The following is a 9,840-nucleotide window of genomic DNA, read 5'->3' as shown; positions in this document are numbered from 1 at the left end:
ATTTGGAGTTGATTTTTATATAAGGTGAGCAATTAGGTTCTGGTTTCATTCTTCTGCCTATAGATATCCAGTTTCACAGCACTATTTATTGAAGAGACAATATTTTCCCCAATGTGTGTCCTTGGCATATTTATTTAAAAAAATCAGTTGGCTGTAAATATGTGGATTTATTTCTGGGCTCTATCCTATTTCATTGGTCTATGAGTCTGTTTTTATGGCAGCACCAGCCTGATTTAGTTATTATAGTTTTGTAGTATACTTTTCAGTCGGGTAGTGTGATGCCTCTAGCTTCTTCTTTTTGCTCAAGATTGCTTTGGCTACTGGGAGTCTTTTTTGTTCCATATGAATTTTAATATTGTTATTAACATAGAAGATACAGCTCAAATTTCTAAGAAATAGCCATCTTGCCTGGAAATATTCTCACTTCCTTTTTCTTTCCATGGTACATGATTTTTTAAGGCTCTTTTGAAAAAAATTATTAGATTTTACCTAAAGTTGTTTTACATAGTTGATAAATGATGGACTTAATAAATAACTACAAGTGGTAACAGATCATACTGGGGTAATATTTAGAAGATATAATTTGAGATTTTATACTTTAGAGAATTTTAATTTCAGAAGCACTAAAATAGACTGTTTGAATATGAAATAGGTGATTTTTTTTAACTTTAAAATAGTTTTTATTATACAAAAGTTGCCACATAATTGGATATTTCTCTACTCTGTACACAATTATTCTCATTCTCCACAGAAAGGCTGCTTAACTTCTCATCTGGTGATGGCAAACACTACAATTTTAACAAAATAGTAGTAATGCCTCAGGGATCTAAGTTGAAAGCAGTATATTGGTACATGACTTTGCACCAATATTAGGAATGTACAAAGGTCTTTTATTCAAAAATACAAAATAAATTATCTGTAGGTTTGGACAATGATTGCAGTAAGCCATTATGTATTTTGTCAACTAAAACCAGTAACTAATGGTTATAGTGATTTCTTAAATATCAGCCAGCCTTTTCTTCAGTCATTTTCTCCAAGTGACTTCTCTGAAGCTATTGGTGAGGAAAACTGCCTTAAGCTTCCTGTCACAGTTCATTAATATAGGTAAAGCACTATTCTAGGAATTAGAACATGCCACCTCTCATACCACCGCTCATTCTACACATTGCACCCATTCCAGGGTACTTCTCTTCTTTAGGAATTTTTGTGACTAAAATTTCTGCTGTAGTTAACAGAGAGGCCACCCAAAAGCATCCAATAAAGCAGTTTTCACAAACTTTGTTGGGTCAGTGATTCCTTTTCCCACCGTATTCACAAAATCTCTGACCATAGCATCATAACCAACTTCTGTAGAACTTTGCATAATTTTCTCGACTATAAAAGGTCCTTCAATACCTGCATTTTTAGCAATTGACATTGCAGCAATTTCGAATATTCTTTTAATTTCTATACCAATGTTTTTATCTTCACTAACTGGAGTCAATGAGTACTAGGCTGGAATTTATTGAGGCAGGGCACAGCCCCTTCCCAGAATAATGCCTTCTTCAACAGCAGCTGTTGTAGCATTAAGGGATCTGTAACTCTGTCTTTCTTTTCATTCATTTGACATCACTTGTCCCACCAAACTTCAGCACGGCTACTCCATCTGAAAAGTTTCCCAGCCATTCTATCAGTTTTTCCTTTTCATATTCACTAATTGTTACATCTAACTGCTCCATGATTTCTTGAATATGTTTTTTCAATTTTCTCCCTGTCACCTTTTCCTTTTAAGAGCATAGCATAATCTTTAGTTACAATGACCTGTCAAACTTTACCTAAGTCACGAGGCTGCACATCTTCAAGATTTAGGGTCAAGCCTTCTTCTCCAAACACTGCACCACCAGTAGCAATAACCATATCTTTAAGCTGGTTCTTTCAATTGTTCATCAAACCCTGGAGCTTTGACTGCTATAATGTGAAGACCAACTTTTAGCCTATTCAAGACGAACGTACTTAGAGCATCTCCATCAATATCTTCAACAATTATGACCAAAGTTTTGTGGTGTGCATTGGCAACTTCAAGAGCAGGTACAACGGACTGGACGTTAGAAATTTTCTATTCACTCATTAGAACATAGACATCCTGGAATTCACATTTCTAGCCTTCTGGTATATTCATAAAGTATGGAGAACTATATCCTCAATCAAACTTCATGCCTTCAATAATGTCTAATTCATCATTCAGTGTTTTTTCCATCCTTTACAGTGATGGCAACGTTTCTACGGTCCGTCTCCATTTGTAGAAATTGTAGCAATCTGAGCATTTTCTTCACAGGTGGTCACAGGTTTAGACTGCTGTTCAAGTTCAGCAATTAGAGCATAAACAGCTAACATCACACCTCTCCCCATTTCCAATAGGTTAGCACCTTTACTAATCTTCTTGAAGCCTTCCTTGGCAATAGAGCATGCCAGAACAGTACAGTGATAGTATCATCCCCAGCCTCTTCACCTGTGTTATTGGCAACATCTTGAACAAGTTTAACCCCAATATTTTTATATTTATCCTTTAAGTCAATAGATGTTTCAACAGTCACACCATCTTTTGTTACTTTGGGACTTCCACAGTTCTGTTCAATAATCACTGCTTTTCCCCATTTTAATGGCTACAGCATTGGCTAAAAGGTCTGCACCTTGAAGGATTAAGGCTTGGACATCTATACCACATTTTACATCTTTAGCATAAACCCAAGTGAGATGAGGAGCCAGTACCCTGGACACAGTTCTCATCTAGTGAAAGACTGGGAGTTATCGAAGCATTTCTGCAGAGCGGTGGTGGTGAGTGAGGAGAAATAGGTGATTTTTAGCACAATAATAACAGAGTGAGCTAAAGAAAGAGGATTAATTTAGGTAATTAATTATAATAGCTAGATATGAAAGTATTTTAGGAAAAGTTTTTTTATGCAGAGTCATTCTAAAAGTGCAAATTAAAATCTCATTTACATTTGGATACATGCCATACATTGTCAGTATATGTCATTTATTTAAAAATCTATTTTTTCTTTATAAGCAAATTGCCTATTTTTCATTTAACATCAAGTTTTTTCGTTTTCTAATATTTTCAATTATGTCAGATAAAACAATAAGTGATAATACACACAATTTTACTTTTATCATTGAAGCTTACTTGCGAAAAACAATTCACCACAGCTTATATAGAGTTTACAATTCACATTGTATGCATACCTTCTCCACTTAGCTTTTCCTTTAAGAAGAATGTTAACCCAATCCTAATAAGGAAGCTGCTGTGTGCATTTACAGGGAAAAAAGGCATGAGTTTCCTTGGCAACTGGAGCCATGTGCAGTCTCTCAGAACAGCTCCTCCTACACTCAAGTTTCCTAGGTAGCAGGCTGCATATATTTTATAAAGACAATGGGATAATAGGACAGTTATTACCCTGTTCAATCTTGCATGTGAAAAGCTTCAATGGGAAAGATGCATTTGCTATAATAACTGGCAATTTGAGGGAAAATATTAATTGTATAATGAAGTTGCTTCCTCTTTCCAAATCAGGTTTAACAGTTTAATTCAAGGTCCAAAGTATATTAGGTGTTTACCTTTTTTTTTACAGGTGAAAATAATTACTTTCCCTTCTACTTCACCCTCATCACCCACTACCAAATTAGCAGCTAAAGTTAAAGGTGAGCTGAAGGTGAGCACTTCAAGGATAAATAGCGGTTAGTTCACAGTACTGCTCTGAAGCAGAAAAATTAATCCGTAATATTGCATGAATGGAAGAGACCCAACGTATCTGAAATTGACTGTAAAGTGTCACAAAATCTTAAAACATCTAAAGAAAGCCTGTCTACAGATCTAGAAAATATTAGAAGATATTAGAAGCATGAATAGCCTAAAGGACATAGATAATTTTAGTAAACTAAAAAATTAGAAGACAAAATATTGATAAAATTGATTATATACAGTCAATACACAAAGCTATTTCTGGGCAGAGGGGTGGGAGAGAGAAGTTAAGTGAATGCATTTACATTATGTAGATTTCTCTTTTTCCAGCAAAAGAGCATTTGAAAGAAATCAAATTAAAGAGCAGCTGTGTATTATTATTAAATGTGGACAAAATTTTCTGGCACATTAGGACTCTTTATAAGTCAAATATTGTTTTAAAATTATTTTGCAACCTTTTTAAACTCTTAATTTTATATAATAGCAACTTCTATTCTCTGACATGCAAATCCTATTCATTCACAAGACAATTAAGTCTAATTATCTGTTGAGTTACACACAAAGAAAAATACAATTTATATGTAATTAATCAGCTCTGGAGCATTGTGAATTTCAAATTCTGTGCAACTAGAGGAGTACAGATTACATTGTTTAAACCTGTTTTGCTGAATACTTAGCAGAGCATCTTTACAATTAGAACTTAAAGGGGAAAATATTACAAAATATTATTTTTAATACTCTTCCAAATTAAATCATCGGACATTCTACATATGACTATTTTGGAACCAAAAAATAAGACTGATTTTTCCACAAAATTTTGGGACATTAATATTTTATACTGCTTTTCAAATATAATATTTATTTTCTCTCCTTTGTCTCTTCTGTCACACACATGTGCATGTGTGTACTCACATATGCACACACACAGATACACATTCTTTTTATTCAATCATTTTTATTGGATTAATTGAAATACTGTGTTTTCCCTGAATGCATCACAGACAATTTGTCAGGTAACACGTGTTACATTACATAGCTATTTTTAATATGTGTTTTACTCTACTATAAATGTAACATAAATTACTAAAAAAATTTCTCCTTTGATGGATACTTAGTTTACTTCAATTGTATACACACACACACACACACACTCTCACACTTGCTTTCTGTGTTTTGTTTTTTCTGTTTGAGTGATTCCAAGAAGTGGGAATTACAGGATTTGAGAATCTGTCATGGAAAGTGATTTTGAGATTGTAATAATGGATTATAAATACTTTATGACAATAGCATAGACTTATGGAATTTGGAATTGCTAGTTTTGTGCATAATAAGGTATGCCTAAAATACTCCATCTGCAGGTTTACTTGGCTCACTATGCAAATTTGCTAAGTTTGATTTAGGAGCATTCTTCTTTAATTATGTTCTTATTTAAAGGTACCTTCTTTTTCTTCCTCAGAGTTCCAAATCAAACTTTCCTCAACTTTCAAAAGCAAAAGTGCAAAAATAACATTAAGAAGAGATATTTAGTTATTTAGTTATCTAATAAGTTTTGGCTTTAGTATGTGCTTGGCACTATTCAAGATTTACTGCGTCATAGGATCAAATATGAATTATTAATGTCAGTTAATTGAGTGTCATGTTCAACATTTGGTCTCATTTTCAATATAATTTTATCAGGCAATTCTATTTACATATTTGCGAGTGTGTCTAACTAGTGTACCGAACCCACCTTCTGGCTGTTTCTAAGACATATTTTGTTTTGTTTTTAACCAGGGAGATGTTTCCTATTATCCTTGATAATGTACCATGAACATATGAAAACATATGAAACATAGAAACATGAAGAAAACAAGATAAAAATCACTAACATCCGCTTGGCAGTATAGAAACAAAGCTTATTCTGGTGACTTACAAAAATATTTATTATTTATAACTACTAACTACTTGCCTTGCAGCAGAGTAATTCCAAACAAAAGATGTAAGTGCAATTTAGCTACATCTTCTACTATATTTGAATTTTGTCTTATGGTGAATAATAATAAATTTGAAGCCATATTTAATGTGAACATTATAAATACAAATTTAATTTTAATTACTTGGTTCATACATTACTACATTTAAGAAAAAGATGTGTGTAAACTGGATAAAAGACATTACTTTAGTTTGGCAAATGGATAACTTTGCCTGATATTGCATACAGAATCTCTTACTTGAATGGATTACTTGGAGATTGCCTCTAAGCTCTCTTTCATATCTAAAATACTCTAATACTTGTCTTGTAATATGGGTCATTTAAAAGCTTTTGTATGCTGCTGAACTTGTTCTTTTTTAATCATGTTATTAGCTCCATTAGCCACAGATAGAACTTTTAAACCACTTGTTAACAAATCCACTGAAAATAATTTTCTTTTTAAAAAAAGAAAGGAGACGATTCCAGTGAGCGGTTTGCAAACAGGGGAGATTCTGCCTTCCTTACAAAGCAAAAGTGTGTTTGAAGACAACAGAGATAGCTCTTTTTTCTTTTTTTTTAATTATTTATTTATTTTTTTATTTTATTATTATTATTATACTTTGAGTTCTAGGGTACATGTGCATAACGTGCAGGTTTGTTACATATGTATACTTGTGCCATGTTGGTGTGGTGCAACCATCAACTCGTCAGCACCCATCAACTTGTCATTTACATCAGGTATAACTGGCATCCCCATTCAGGTTCCCACTCTGGTCTGCTTATGCAAATGAGGCATGCAAACTTGTTAATTCTTACTGACTGATGCAGCTCACAGTCTACTGGTTGGGTCCAGGAAGCAAAATGGGGTTTTAACCTGAACAGCTACACAGTTATGAAAGTCCCAGAATTATAGGAGTGTCTGGGTTTTCCAGGAATGCAGAATATGTATGTGACCCCTATAGTCAGCATCTGGGTGCTTGGCTCTATTTTGAATTTAGGCTCAGTTAGCCACTCAGGATCCTTCTTGAAGGACTGGCTCTTCCGGGATTCACATCTTTTTTAGCAGAACTGTTAATCTTTATTTAAAACTGGCAAAGTAATAGTCTTTAATTCATTAAAGTTATGGTGTATCTAAGGCACATCTCTTTAAAAAGCTTGGCTGTTTTGGAAATAGTGAAGATTTCCTACATAAAAGTGACAACTAAAATTTCACAAGAAAACCAATACATTTGCGAATGGTATGGAAACATGATGAAGAAACCAACAGTGTCACAGAAAAAATATTCATTTGCAAGCCTTATTGGGATGTACAAAATATAAATTTTGTTAATCTTTTAAGAGACGATTAAAAAAGTCTGAAAATCTAAATGACTATAGATACCTTTCAATTTTGACATTTCAAACTGTATTCATTGGTTTTATAAAAATCTACATGTAAACACAGGCTTTACCCTGACAAAAATGTGCCTCACTATTCTCTGAGATAATATACACACTCACATACACTCTATGTCAGATACAAGGAAAAATATTCAACTATATTTTACTCTGCTTAACAAACATTAAACTGCTTATTTTTCAACATATTATTAAATTACATACTATTAATAATATTTACAATGACTATCGATAGTGTGTTAAGAACACATTATTAACACTATTAATAACAGCATATTATCAACAAACTACTATGTCATATGTATTAAACTTTATCTCTACAATAAAAGCCTTCGTGTTGGCCACTGTTTAAGAAAAAAATCAAAGGAAAAGGTGACCTGCTGAAAAATAACAGGAAGTATCTTCTTTCTCAAACATGTAAAATAATCTATCTGATTAAGAAAGTGTATATTGTCTCACTCTTTTTAAAAATTGTTATACATAGCTGTTTAAACTTTTCTCTAGCTTTACTTTATCAAATTTTAGTGTATTGGACAAATATAAATAGATATAAGTAATATTAATATGATTGACAAACTATAATGATAAACAACTGTCAACCTACTTTCCAGCCCATGAACTAAAATATAATCAGTAACTTACATTACCTATTGCCGCTCACTGTCTTTCTCCTTATGTCCCTATGTATTTTATATATTTTATCATGTAAGAGAGTTCTTCAAAAAGTTTATGAAAATGTATATTATAAATAAACTTGCATAAATTTATTTTTTGCATCAAAATAAACTCCTACTAACTTGTTGTAACATGCTTAAAAATCATCTAGTTTGAGGTACGTAAGAATAATACATCAATTTGAAAAAAGCTATCAGAGCAACATGAATTCTATTAAAACTGAAGCAAGAAGAAAGATTAATTTTATAGTGAAGATTGAGAAGAAGAGAGGTAAACTCATTGATGCTTTATGAAAAGTTGATGGAGACAATGTCCCCCAATCTTCAGCATCTTACAAATGAATAACTCATTTTAAGAAGTGATGAGACAGTGTTGAAGATGAACCTTGCAGTAGCATACCATCCACATCAATTTGTTGTTCATCTTGTTGATGTGCTAATTGAAGAGGACCAGACAATAACAGCACAGACAATAGCCCACACCATAGACATCTCAATTGGTTCAGCTTACATAACCCTTAATGAAAAATTAAAGTTGAGCAAACTTTCCACTTGATAGGTACCAATACTGTTGTACCCAGATTGGCTTCAGACAAGAGCAGAGCTTTCAATAAAAAGTTTAAACAAGCAGGATCAAGATCCTGTAGCGTTTCTTCAAAGAATTATAATAGGAGATAAAACGTGGCTTCACCAGTATGATCCTAAAGACAAAGAAACAATCAAAGCAATGGCCACCAAGATGTGAAAGTGGTCCAGTCAAAACAAAAGCAGACTGGTCAAGAGCAAATGTCATGGCAACAGATTTTTGGGATGCTCAAGGCATTTTGCTTGCTAACTCCCTCGAGAGCCAAAGACTAATAACATCTGCTTATTATGATAATGTTTTGAGAAAGTTATCCAAAGCTTTAGCAAAAACACCCAGGAAAGAGGCAATACAGAGTCCTTCTCTCCCATAACAAGTTTTCTGCACATTTCTCTCATTAAACTAGGGCAATTTTGTGAGTTTCAGCAAATTATTAGCCATCCACCTTCCAGTCTTGATTTGGCTTCTTCTAACTTCTTTTTGTTCTCTAATCTTAAAAAAAATGTTTAAAGGACACACCAATTTTTCTTCAGTTAATAATATAAAAATAATAATGTAAGAAAGTTGTTAAATCAGCTGTTCTGGTTAAAGTCCCAGGACCCTAAGTTCTTTAAGGATGGACTGAATGGCTGGTATTATCTCTTACAAAAGTATCTTGAACTTGATGGAGCTTATGTTAAGAAATAAGTTTGTATTTTTATTCTTATCCTTTAATTCTATTTTTAATGAAATTTTAAAATCCCATTTTGTGTGTGTGTGTGTGTGTATGTTTTTTAAAATAATAAGTTTTTATTATTATACTCTAAGTTCTGGGATACATGTGCAGAATGTGCAGGTTTGTCACATAGGTATACACATGCCATGGTGGTTTGCTGCATCCATCAATCCATCTACATTAGGTATTTCTCCTAATGCTATCCCTCCCCAAGCCCCCTACCCCAACAGGCCCCAGTGTGTGATATTCCCCTCCCCGTGTCCGTGTGTTCTCATTGTTCAACTCCCACTTATGAGTGAGAACATGTGGTGTTTGGTTTTCTGTTCCTGTGTTAGTTTGCTGAAAATGATGGTTTCCAGCTTCATCCATGTCCCTGTAAAGGACATGAACTCATCAATTTCTCTTGTTAAATTAGCGAATAAAAGATAGCATATTGTAGATAGTCTTGTGGGTCTGACTGCTTCCAAATCTTACTTAATGATGTTATGCTTTCAAAATCTATTCCTGTTGCTCTGTGCAACTAATTTCCATGTTGTATAATGTTTTATTGTGTTAATATACCATACTTCATGAATTTGAATTGCTTTTAGTTTTGCTTTCTTGTTTTGTTTTGTAAATACAATTTTTTGATGAAAATATGCTATTCTACATGGTGGACATAGGCAAGAGTTTGGATATAGGTCTATGAATGTCACAGTTTTACTGAAATTACTGGGTAAAGGGGTATACAAATATTTAGCTTTATGAGATTGTGCTAGATTGTCTCCAGAAATGGTTACAATCAATTGACATTCTCACAAG

General features: G+C 33.2%; 1 pseudogene; it reads right to left on the bottom strand.

The window, feature by feature from the left end:
* Positions 1-1,124: 1,124 nt before the first annotated feature.
* On the bottom strand, positions 1,125-2,796 carry LOC105486049 (60 kDa heat shock protein, mitochondrial pseudogene; annotated as a pseudogene).
* Positions 2,797-9,840: the final 7,044 nt, after the last annotated feature.

This window comes from Macaca nemestrina, chromosome 16, assembly GCF_043159975.1.
Source record: "Macaca nemestrina isolate mMacNem1 chromosome 16, mMacNem.hap1, whole genome shotgun sequence".
NCBI classification, from domain to species: domain Eukaryota; kingdom Metazoa; phylum Chordata; class Mammalia; order Primates; family Cercopithecidae; genus Macaca; species Macaca nemestrina.
This window is presented reverse-complemented; position numbering and strand designations above follow the sequence as displayed.